General features: G+C 41.4%; 1 pseudogene; it reads right to left on the reverse strand.

Annotated features, from left to right (window-relative positions):
• Positions 1-3,668: 3,668 nt before the first annotated feature.
• Positions 3,669-6,971, reverse strand: LOC124134202 (annotated as a pseudogene).
• Positions 6,972-12,385: the final 5,414 nt, after the last annotated feature.

Below are 12,385 nucleotides of genomic sequence, written 5' to 3' on the forward strand. Positions count from 1 at the left end.
CATATGAAGTGTGTCAAAGTTTTGCCCGTTTTAGAATAGGTAATTAAAATTAATAATGTCAACCACTGGTTTGTCTGGTCGACGGTTTGACAAGTAAGTGTTCTGAAAAAAAGGGGATGCATTCTTATGCATGCATATAAACTTGGAAATCTAATCTAGCATCTCATAGCTATCTTATGTCATGTTCTTTTGTACCGCCATATCACATAAACTACATGACTATGGCGTTCTGACATACATATCCCCGGTTCAACAAACCTAGTTGTAGCACATCATAAATCATTTTCAGGAAAACGCGGGAGCGAGTAAACCACAGGTACGGCCTCTCTTGGTTACCCATAACTTAAAACAAATTAGAGCCTGCTGAGTCAGCGTTCACTCGGCTAACAACAGACCAGGCTTCGATTCTCCACAATGAGTACACTATGTGAGGCCAGTGACCCCAAATATATCCAGACATGATTGCTGAATAAACAATGTAGACACATGTTTGTGTTATACATGCACGACAGAGTGCATGAACTGATACATAACATCATGCTGCCTCTAAGATTCGACTTAATGGATCGCGGGAGTTCAGGCTCGATGACTTGGTTCATAGCAATGCAACGTACCGGCGATCGTTGCTCATGATATCAATCATTGGATTTGACCTATATTCTGTTATTGTAGAAACGTTCGGTGCATGAAGAGTACATTGTTTTATTATATGAACTGTGTGAACTTTTACACACTGATCTAGATTGAGTGGCGATTGTCAAAAACATAGAATATATACATTTTTATTTTACTTTGATTTTGTTTTTACCCGTGAAGATCCGGGTAGAGAATAGGTCTTCAACAACCCATGCTTGCCGTAACAGGAGCTCATGCTTGTCGTAAGAGGCGACTAAGGGGATCGGGTGGTCAGACTCGCTGACGTGGTTGGTGTATCCCAATTGCTCATGTCAATCACTGGATTGTCTGGTCCAGAGTCGATTATTTACTAACCGCCGTCATATAGCTGGACTATTGCTTAGAGCGGCGTTAAACAACAAACACTTTTCTCCATAAGCGTTTCAATCAAAGCAGCTGTTGAATACAGACCACATTGCCAGTGCCAGCTCGATGTGCTTATGATTTTAAGAGCGCTTTCATCGAGTTTCGCGTTTCAGTAAATGACGGAGCACAGGCAAACTAGTGGTCAATGGCATGAGTGATGCCACCGCCAGGATGTGACCTCATCCCACTGTTATAAGCAAGAAAACTGGAACCTCTTTCACGTCATTGTTGCATGGGGAAGATTTTCTTCTGACTTTCTGGACCATGGGACTTTTATCAAGTCACTTTTATCATTTTTTTTATTGATGTCTCCAAGTGGTAACATGGTTAAAACGTGCCTACTTCTGGTACCCTAACCAAATAGAAGCCATTTGTGTGTACAAAATATCCTTGTAAGCCAGCTTGGTAATCAGAATCTCATTTGTTTCAAACTTAGTAGCAGATTTGTCAATTTCTAATCAACAGACAGGTTCTATTAAATATTTTAAAGTTATTAAAGATATATTTTGTCAAACATATTTATTCAAGCAGCTTAATCCTTTGTGTCGGTATGAGTTAAGTTTGGATATCAAGATCTATTTCAATGCTGGTCCAACTGGATAGGGCTATCAGATGTTGATAATTCAAATTCCTAGCATCAATTGTAGTATTTACCTTCCACAGTTATCAAATGTCTAACCATGAACAAAATATGAAGTTAGATTTGGTGCACACATATTTGCTGTGAGGTTTTGAACACTTGATGAATGTTAAGTACAATATTTTAGATACATTGTACTTAAGAATCACCACCAGTTTCAACATATTCATCCACTGCATAAATTTAATTTATGTATTAGATTTTCTGTGTGCACTTACAAGTGTGTCATAAAACTGAGAGCTCAACTTGGTAGCAATACAATTTCATCTATGCTGCATTGCTGGAAAACATGAATTTAGCATATACATAAATACATATGCCAAAGATAGAGTTTTCAAGCCCCCCTTTCCTTACATTCCACCTGACAGTACTTTTCAATCATAGATTGTGGTTCACAAATTATTTGCATTCTCTGGTAATGACAACTGTTATCACAATAGTGTTAGTCTCTGCCTCTAAGAATCTCATTGACATAGTTCAAACTAGAATAAGCTTTCAAGTTGTCCTTGCTCCTATACATCCTCAAGGGAGCTGTGCTGGAAGTATGTGACCAGAAAAACTATGACCTTTAGAGTTGTTTGATAGAACCAAAACTTCTTGAATAACAATTACCCAACACTCTTAGTATAGATTAGTTGATGCACCAACTTACAATGTTGGACAAGTGCAAAACAAATTTTCCAAGCATGTATAGTTTGTTAAAAAATAATATATACTGAATGAAAAGTTAGCAATCATGAATAATTTTGAGGATATTTTTAAGAAATTGTGTTCAGTCTTCAACAATATTACAACAATAAAAACAATATTCTCATGACCCAAAGATGTTTCTGATCATTATATATACGTTTGTGTGCATAGATTGTCATGCGAAGATGTTTACAATGTGTAGATGCATTTTTGTACCTCTGATGCAGCTGTGAGGCCAGCCAAAGTGTGGATGCAGTTATATTCAGTGATAACATACCCACTTAGTCATGTAACTAATCATCACTTGATGTTGGCTACATATAATATGCATTAACATCCAACTTCTGAGACTCAGATTATCAGGAAAATGTCAGGTAATTGCTATGGCATATTTTTAATGATCACTCAGACATCCCCATTAAAGTTGAAACATGACAAAAAGAACTTTATCTATAACTTCTTTATTATACTGTGGTAGCAACATTTTGGAATAGATCATTATACCCTTGTCAAGCAAGACAGCTCTGTCAATATGAGTTATACCGAAACATGGCTATTACAGCATAAAATATACCCAAGGAAAATACCCAAGTACCCCTTACTATTTATTTTCATACAAAACTGTCATTTTTAAAAAGGATAATTTTGTAATTCTTTTTCCAAACAAGTCTTTCAATACAGAAGCTGAAATTGATTATGTATACTGCGATTATTATTCTATTTGACCAGTTTCAATTGCTTCTTCTCATTTGATAGGACAAGTCCTTGGGACTATCTGGAGGAACAGTGTTCTTACTAGGGCTGGCTAAAAAGATCAATAATCGATGGGAAGAAATATTGAAAAATTGTGTCATCGATAATATCTTATACAAAATATTCCGATAGTTTTAATTTATCGAAGCAGACTTGTTTTTGCCCAATGGCCTGAAGACTGCAAGCAACTGATTTTGTTGTAGCTTAAATGTCAACAAAGTAATCCATGCAAATAAATGTCACCAATGATGTGAAATATGTTTTCTCTGAGCTCTTTGCATATTCACTCAAAGTTACTTTCGGATATTAATTGATATATGATTGTTATGGAGTGAACTCTCAATCTAAGATTTATATCGATAGCCAGCCCTAGTTGTTATACCTACTTTATATCCGGTTTGTACTGGTGGTTTATCGGATATACATCAAAATGCGGGCAATGTCATGTTGATATTTAATAATGATATACAGAAGTTTGGAAACTATGATAATAGAGAAGTTGTGCATACATCCACCAGTTGATAACAAAAACACAAAAAATAGGTTTCTTTCAGGGTGTTTACTGCACAGAAACTATCAATTCAATATTTATCAGCACATCACAATAAGTTACTGTCCATGAGTTGACATAGCACAGGCTCAGTTTCCACCTCTCAGACGGAGCACCAAGTGGAGGGTGGATTCCTTCTGAATGTTGTAGTCTGAAAGTGTGCGCCCATCTTCAAGCTGCTTGCCGGCAAAGATCAATCTCTGCTGGTCTGGGGGAATACCTTCCTTGTCTTGGATCTTGGCCTTCACATTCTCAATAGTGTCTGAGGGTTCGACCTCGAGGGTGATGGTCTTGCCTGTGAGGGTTTTCACAAAGATCTGCATACCTCCTCTCAGACGGAGCACCAAGTGGAGTGTGGATTCCTTCTGAATGTTGTAATCTGAAAGTGTGCGCCCATCTTCAAGCTGCTTGCCGGCAAAGATCAATCTCTGCTGGTCTGGGGGAATACCTTCCTTGTCTTGGATCTTGGCCTTCACATTCTCAATAGTGTCTGAGGGTTCGACCTCGAGGGTGATGGTCTTGCCTGTGAGGGTTTTCACAAAGATCTGCATACCTCCTCTCAGACGGAGCACCAAGTGGAGTGTGGATTCCTTCTGAATGTTGTAATCTGAAAGTGTGCGCCCATCTTCAAGCTGCTTGCCGCAAAGATCAATCTCTGCTGGTCTGGGGGAATACCTTCCTTGTCTTGGATCTTGGCCTTCACATTCTCAATAGTGTCTGAGGGTTCGACCTCGAGGGTGATGGTCTTGCCTGTGAGGGTTTTCACAAAGATCTGCATACCTCCTCTCAGACGAAGCACCAAGTGGAGTGTGGATTCCTTCTGAATGTTGTAATCTGAAAGTGTGCGCCCATCTTCAAGCTGCTTGCCGGCAAAGATCAATCTCTGCTGGTCTGGGGGAATACCTTCCTTGTCTTGGATCTTGGCCTTCACATTCTCAATAGTGTCTGAGGGTTCGACCTCGAGGGTGATGGTCTTGCCTGTGAGGGTTTTCACAAAGATCTGCATACCTCCTCTCAGACGGAGCACCAAGTGGAGTGTGGATTCCTTCTGAATGTTGTAGTCTGAAAGTGTGCGCCCATCTTCAAGCTGCTTGCCAGCAAAGATCAATCTCTGCTGGTCTGGGGGAATACCTTCCTTGTCTTGGATCTTGGCCTTCACATTCTCAATAGTGTCTGAGGGTTCGACCTCGAGGGTGATGGTCTTGCCTGTGAGGGTTTTCACAAAGATCTGCATACCTCCTCTCAGACGGAGCACCAAGTGGAGTGTGGATTCCTTCTGAATGTTGTAATCTGAAAGTGTGCGCCCATCTTCAAGCTGCTTGCCAGCAAAGATCAATCTCTGCTGGTCTGGGGGAATACCTTCCTTGTCTTGGATCTTGGCCTTCACATTCTCAATAGTGTCTGAGGGTTCGACCTCGAGGGTGATGGTCTTGCCTGTGAGGGTTTTCACAAAGATCTGCATACCTCCTCTCAGACGGAGCACCAAGTGGAGTGTGGATTCCTTCTGAATGTTGTAATCTGAAAGTGTGCGCCCATCTTCAAGCTGCTTGCCGGCAAAGATCAATCTCTGCTGGTCTGGGGGAATACCTTCCTTGTCTTGGATCTTGGCCTTCACATTCTCAATAGTGTCTGAGGGTTCGACCTCGAGGGTGATGGTCTTGCCTGTGAGGGTTTTCACAAAGATCTGCATACCTCCTCTCAGACGGAGCACCAAGTGGAGTGTGGATTCCTTCTGAATGTTGTAGTCTGAAAGTGTGCGCCCATCTTCAAGCTGCTTGCCAGCAAAGATCAATCTCTGCTGGTCTGGGGGAATACCTTCCTTGTCTTGGATCTTGGCCTTCACATTCTCAATAGTGTCTGAGGGTTCGACCTCGAGGGTGATGGTCTTGCCTGTGAGGGTTTTCACAAAGATCTGCATACCTCCTCTCAGACGGAGCACCAAGTGGAGTGTGGATTCCTTCTGAATGTTGTAATCTGAAAGTGTGCGCCCATCTTCAAGCTGCTTGCCGGCAAAGATCAATCTCTGCTGGTCTGGGGGAATACCTTCCTTGTCTTGGATCTTGGCCTTCACATTCTCAATAGTGTCTGAGGGTTCGACCTCGAGGGTGATGGTCTTGCCTGTGAGGGTTTTCACAAAGATCTGCATACCTCCTCTCAGACGGAGCACCAAGTGGAGTGTGGATTCCTTCTGAATGTTGTAATCTGAAAGTGTGCGCCCATCTTCAAGCTGCTTGCCGGCAAAGATCAATCTCTGCTGGTCTGGGGGAATACCTTCCTTGTCTTGGATCTTGGCCTTCACATTCTCAATAGTGTCTGAGGGTTCGACCTCGAGGGTGATGGTCTTGCCTGTGAGGGTTTTCACAAAGATCTGCATACCTCCTCTCAGACGGAGCACCAAGTGGAGTGTGGATTCCTTCTGAATGTTGTAGTCTGAAAGTGTGCGCCCATCTTCAAGCTGCTTGCCAGCAAAGATCAATCTCTGCTGGTCTGGGGGAATACCTTCCTTGTCTTGGATCTTGGCCTTCACATTCTCAATAGTGTCTGAGGGTTCGACCTCGAGGGTGATGGTCTTGCCTGTGAGGGTTTTCACAAAGATCTGCATCTTCTGGAAAGGACATAAAAACACATGAATATGTTGGACAAATTCATTCATTTTTTAGATATATCACAGCAAAGGTCTTTAACTTAATGTCGTAGAACAGTAATGATTATAAAGATTAGTAAAGATCACAGGCACCGACATATCTTTCTCATGGTTACATAAATTATGACTCGTAAGCTTACGCCTATCTCGATCAGTTCCCAGGCAACAATAATCCATCATGGCGGACTCAACCACCTCCCGGGAATATATTCTAGGTCACGTAATTAACATCCCAGTTGCGGACATAGATATGGACATCGCAGTATCTTATTTTCCAGAAAGGATGGTGTCGTTTGAAGTATATATTCGTGTTTGTTTCACTTATCAGCCTAGATTGAACGAAAGAATACACAATACAAATAGTTCAAGATTTGTTCAATCATTTCCTGCCATCAAAAGTTTCACAGTCTGAGTCATGATCAGGTAAACCATTGAATCTACGACTCGGGCAATCCTACCCTCCTAAACTTATGTATCAACGTTTCATAAAACCATTCAGATAACTTACGTTTTCGTGATAACTTACGTTTTCGTGATAACAAAGTCTCCTTTCCCAACATGAACAGCTGTGTAATGACGCTGTCGCAATGGCGGGTTGTATTTATAGTCGCGGGATTGTGTTAGTCACGTGGCCGCGAGTACGTCGTTTGATTGGGCAACGTAGAAAGTTCTAGGCGCATCAACAACCAGTCTGAGCATGCCCAAGCGATACCGTACGTACTACAATAATGTGATTATGTTCGTGTCATAGTCCTCTTTAGCCTACAAACAGCACGTGCGCTTTTAGTAGATAAGAAATGCCAATCGACAGCCTTACTTGTATTTACCAAACATGACCCCGTAGCATAAGCAAGGTATATAGCACTGTAAGGCACTAGCAGAATATTTCTCAATAAGCGAACCAAGGTCCCCAGTAAACCTGTTGGAATACCTCAACTTCAGGACCCAATTCTGTTGAGATACGGCAATAGAATCATGATTATCGTCATGTGGTATTTTATTTACATCAATTCTTTCGTGTCCATGATATGTCATAGTGTAGATTTTGCTTAGGAAATGGCTAGGACCCGTGTAAATGCATCGCCTAACTGCAAGTGTTTATTTGAGTGGTAAATACGGTTTAATCAGATCCAATTTTGACCACAGCAGCTGAGTGTATCATGTGATCCAAGATGACGCGTCACTCATTTAATATTTCATGCCGCGAGGCAATATACAGCGTATCACGTGATCCAATGTTATCATAGGGCACTCGTTTTATATTTTATGCAGATGGGCAATATATGTATAAACTGTATTCAGGGCACCTATGATACTAATGTGGTAGATAACATGTTTCATATGTATTGTTGAAATAGTCAAATCCTTGTGACATCTTTTCATCTAACTTCACTCATATCCACTCATTTGTTGTGTTATAGGTATAGAAAGTTACATGCATACTTTTAAGAGCGATATTGACACGTACGATGTCAAACAATAAAATATATATTTATTACTGAATTTCATTTAGTGCCTGTCAGAAATGTCAAGCGAACTAAGTCAGTGTCTCCTTTAGATACATTGTTGTTGTAACATCGAATCAACGAATATATGTTTATACGTGAAACAATGGAACGATAGATGAAAGGATTAGCTGAATATGGGTTAATTGGATAATTAAGTCACTTTTATTGTCCAGGTAATTTTTAGGAATGGTCGCTTGCATTTATCGTTACGTAATTAGTATTCATGCGTGACAAGCTGGAAGCAACGATGACGGCGGTTGTTTAAGCCCCTTTGGGGGCATAATTAACCAAATGTGTTGTTATTGTACGGTGAAGACGTACACTTGTCTACGATCACAGCCATGAGTTCAAAAGTAGTCGTTATACTAGCAGTAAATAACGATGTGACTGATTTGAATTTACAAATTTCAAACTGTAAGTTTTGAATAGGCTCGAAACGTGACGGTTAGTGTGTATATATATAGGTCTACAAGCGTGGCTAAAACAGGTTGAACGCGGTTTTGGCATCGCGCCAGAAAGTCACCTGATGCGTTGTTTTTGCCGTCAGTCGGAAAAGGTGTGCTAGTGATCGCAGGTGGAGAGCTGTTGTAATCACATACGTAGTCAAAACAGCAGCGCAATGACCTACATAACGAACCCGTTATGAGATATCACGAACAGGTCACATACTTACATATACTACCAACGGAAATGTTCGTAAAGACAATGGTTAACTTTATAACTTTATAACAAAGTTTATAACCTGTATGATCTCTGTCTTTTATGCTTTTATCTTGCCCAAAGTGGTTTTAGACTGTCTGGGTATATAGTTACAAGCAGAAATCGTTATCGTTATTTTGCGCAATATTATACATGTATACACTTTACAACGCTGTGTGTGGAATATGCCCTATCACAATGACGCAGTATTATACCTTGGTGACTATACAAAGACCCTCTATACAGACTCCCTGATAAAACATACAATGCTTGCGTTCGAGTTCAAAGCAATGACTTATGATAGGCGTGAGGGAAAATTACCTTTTGATATAAATGCTTTATATTATAAATATAGCAAACCTCGTTTGATGTTGTAACGTTTTTTTTATTTTTTTGTAGTCGTGTTACCCATTCATAACTAGAAAGGGCAATGGCTGTTGTGTCCTCCGCCTGGCGTCTCTTATCATAACCAATGCCATAGGTCAAAGTTCACCGCAGATGTCCACATCAAGACGGGGGAAGCAGATGGCAGTTATGACGGTGTAATAGGTTGCGTCATAACGTAATGAAGGGATTATGTATGTGTAAGTCGGTAGTGGTCTCTGGTTCTAATTATGTCATTTAATTGATACAATCGGAAAGTCAATCGTTACAATCAGAAAGTCTGAAAGTGGAAAAGTCACCGTCACCATGCACACCGTCAGAAAGTCATCACCATGTGATTTTTCAACAACTATAGCCTGACCTGATCATAATGCTTTTACAAGAGGGCATTGTATGGTAGATAGCGTTTGATTAGTGTTTGATTTGAGAGACAATTTCGCAATGTTCCCGTTAACTGATTACCAATAAGGGTAAGCGGATGGAGTTTAATATCCTTAAAGTGTGCAATTGGCAATGCTCAAAGCTGATTGGTTAGTTGAGGCAATAATGTGACGACACATTGCCAAAGGCTTACATCATTTAGTATTCCTCCACTGTGGACAGATAACCTGTAATTCCTCGTAACTCGCTGGTTTTTCTAAACATATCTCGGTGTCCCTTTAAATAATGGAGCCTGGCATATACATTGTTTTATATAATGAACAACGTTGCAGAGCCTAACCTCTCGATACAATTTAGTGACCCGTATAGATCCGTGATTGTATCCAAATATATACAGTCCCCGAAAATTCTTGAAAAACATTAATATTATCATTGTCTGAATGAAGGCTAATTACCCTGGAACTGTATGCCTTGAAACACTGCACGTGCACCACAGCGTTGTTAATATGCTTCAGACTTTGAAAAAAGGAAATAGCCTGCCACAATGTTACATTGTTGCAAGGAGCTTTTCTATAACAAAATCAGGTTTATCGTTTTTAAATTAAAAAAAAACCCTATGTAGTCTTGAAGTTGAACATATCTAATCCTGATATCCTAATTATGGTCGGTACCCAAACATGCACAGTAACTCTTTACCGAGACTTTACCCAGTTCAGCTGCGCCCCAAAACACGTTTTCAGCTTACAAAAAAAGAAATAATTGTTGTTACAAGCCACTTGTATGCCATCTACATGAGGGCAGGGAAGGACATCACACATTGCACCATTGTGGAGGGTCGAACCCGGGTCTTCGCCGTGACAAGTGAACGCTGCAACCACTAGGCTACCTGCCACCCACCACAAATTACGGATATGTAGGCAACGGTTTAAATTTTTACAAAAACAAACACACTTTGAAAAGGGTGTTGTCAGCATTAATCTCACGTCGGTGACCGTGTACAGTGCCTCGACGGCACCCCGCCTTTGTTGACTTGATATCCTTTTAAATTGTGATCACACTAGCTGACGGCAAATCATCAAACGTTGTTGTTACATTACCAAAGGTGAATGATTCTGTATAAAACGCATATGAATTTGAATAGTAGTGCTATTTGTCTCTGTTCAATAAAGTTTCTCACACAGAAAACAGATCGCAGGATGAACCACGCTGGCTGCACATTTAAGCACCATTTAAGAACACACACACGCACACAGACACAGACAAACACACACACATACACAGACATATAAACACAGACGCAAACAAACACTCACACTTATACATGCACATACACACACATCACACAGACACGCACACACACACATAAACACACACGCACCACACATGCACACACACACGTATCACTCGATGGACAGACACAGACACAGCATTATTCCAGCTCTAACACGGTCATCTGTTGTCCAGGGAGCCTGGACGCCGCCACGTGTGGTACGAGGGCACACAATCCACCGAGTCTCGGGGCTTTGCCATCCGAACCCCGTTGGTTACATTTTAATAACTGACACTTGTGTTCCCACTAACATTTTTAAAGTTCAAATTTAGAGCAATTTGTTTCAACAGAAACCGCCGCTGGTGGTACACGAGCAACGTATTACATTTTCCACATATAATATTGATAACAAGATGGCTATAATATCGTATGGCTGTCATCGTCCAAAGGCGTGACGCGACGCTCATGCATTCAACCACAGTAGCTTGTCTTGCCAAGACTTGAATATTCACCGGCAGCCCTGGAATATTGCTGACAACGACGTAAAACAACGTTCACGCATGAGGTGCCTTTGTTAAGATATAAATGTCCCAATAATTGTCCGGAATACTCAGTGTCCGGTTTAACGGGATGCGAACTTGGTGTCAGTCCAATAACAAGGCGCTGTTTAGTGTTGAATGTTATTGCAGAAAGACAACAGCAATCGTCTGGCGGAGGCTGCTCCAAACAATCATTGTATCCTGATCAGGTGTCGATTGCAAAGTGCAGCGTCAGCTGTTCCGAAGTCACCGGTGTACCTTGATACCGAATGAATCACTGGTTGTGTTGTGGTAATCACATGGTCATACAGAGAGAAGGTCCAGTTCAACCGTTGTGCAATATACTACTCCACTTTTGATAGTGATATTCAGATATTTCACAAATAAACTGGGCGGCAGAAGAAAGTATAGGTCGAGCTCCATGATCGATAAAAAATAACAAGAAGAGGTTTTGTTGTGAATTATAATCTAATCTAAGGAGGGGTAACAAATGATTGATCAACCACAGTTTGAATGAAATTGTGCAATCACAGGTAATGTAAGCTCAAGGTAAACAATGGTGGGGTAACAAATTTCATTTTCAAAAGTTGTCTGAAATGTCACCAAAAATTGTCAGACACACTACAAGTTCATTGGCGACACAGTTGCCTTCAATAGCGTGTATGACCCCCAGCTGCCTCAATGCATGCTGTGATAGGCCGCCTCATCGATGACGTCAGTCTTCTGATGTCGTGGACTGGAATCCGTTGCCACTCGTCTCTCAGGGCCTGCTGCAATTCTTGTCTGTTGACGGGAGGCTGATGGTCCCACAGATGTCCAATAGGATTCATATCGGGTCAGTGGACAGGTCAGGGCAAAACGTCAACGTTCTGCTGGTTTAGAAATTTAAGAGTCAGTCTTGCAGTATGGGGCCTCGCATTGTCGTGTTGAAACAATGTCTCCTGCTGTTGGTTTTGTAAGAAAGGAAGCACAATTGGCTGCAACCCTTGGCCTCTGTACTGTACAGCGTTCAGGTTTCCCTGTATAATCACCAAAATCAGTCTTCTGATCTCCACAAGTACCGCCCCCCACCATGACCCCCCCCCCCCCCCCCACACACACACACACACACACACACACCCACCCCCACCCCCCCGAATGGATGGACCTCTCGAATACACGCCGGAGCCAAACGTTCCCCTCTGCGTCGATAAACTCGTTCTCGTTCGAAACAAGTTAAACCGACTTTCATCAGTAAACAGCACTCGACGCCAATTTCTCACTTGCCAGCGTCGAACCTGCCTCGC

Source organism: Haliotis rufescens, unplaced genomic scaffold, assembly GCF_023055435.1.
Source record: "Haliotis rufescens isolate VD_foot unplaced genomic scaffold, xgHalRufe1.0.p SCAF_1, whole genome shotgun sequence".
Classification (NCBI taxonomy): domain Eukaryota; kingdom Metazoa; phylum Mollusca; class Gastropoda; order Lepetellida; family Haliotidae; genus Haliotis; species Haliotis rufescens.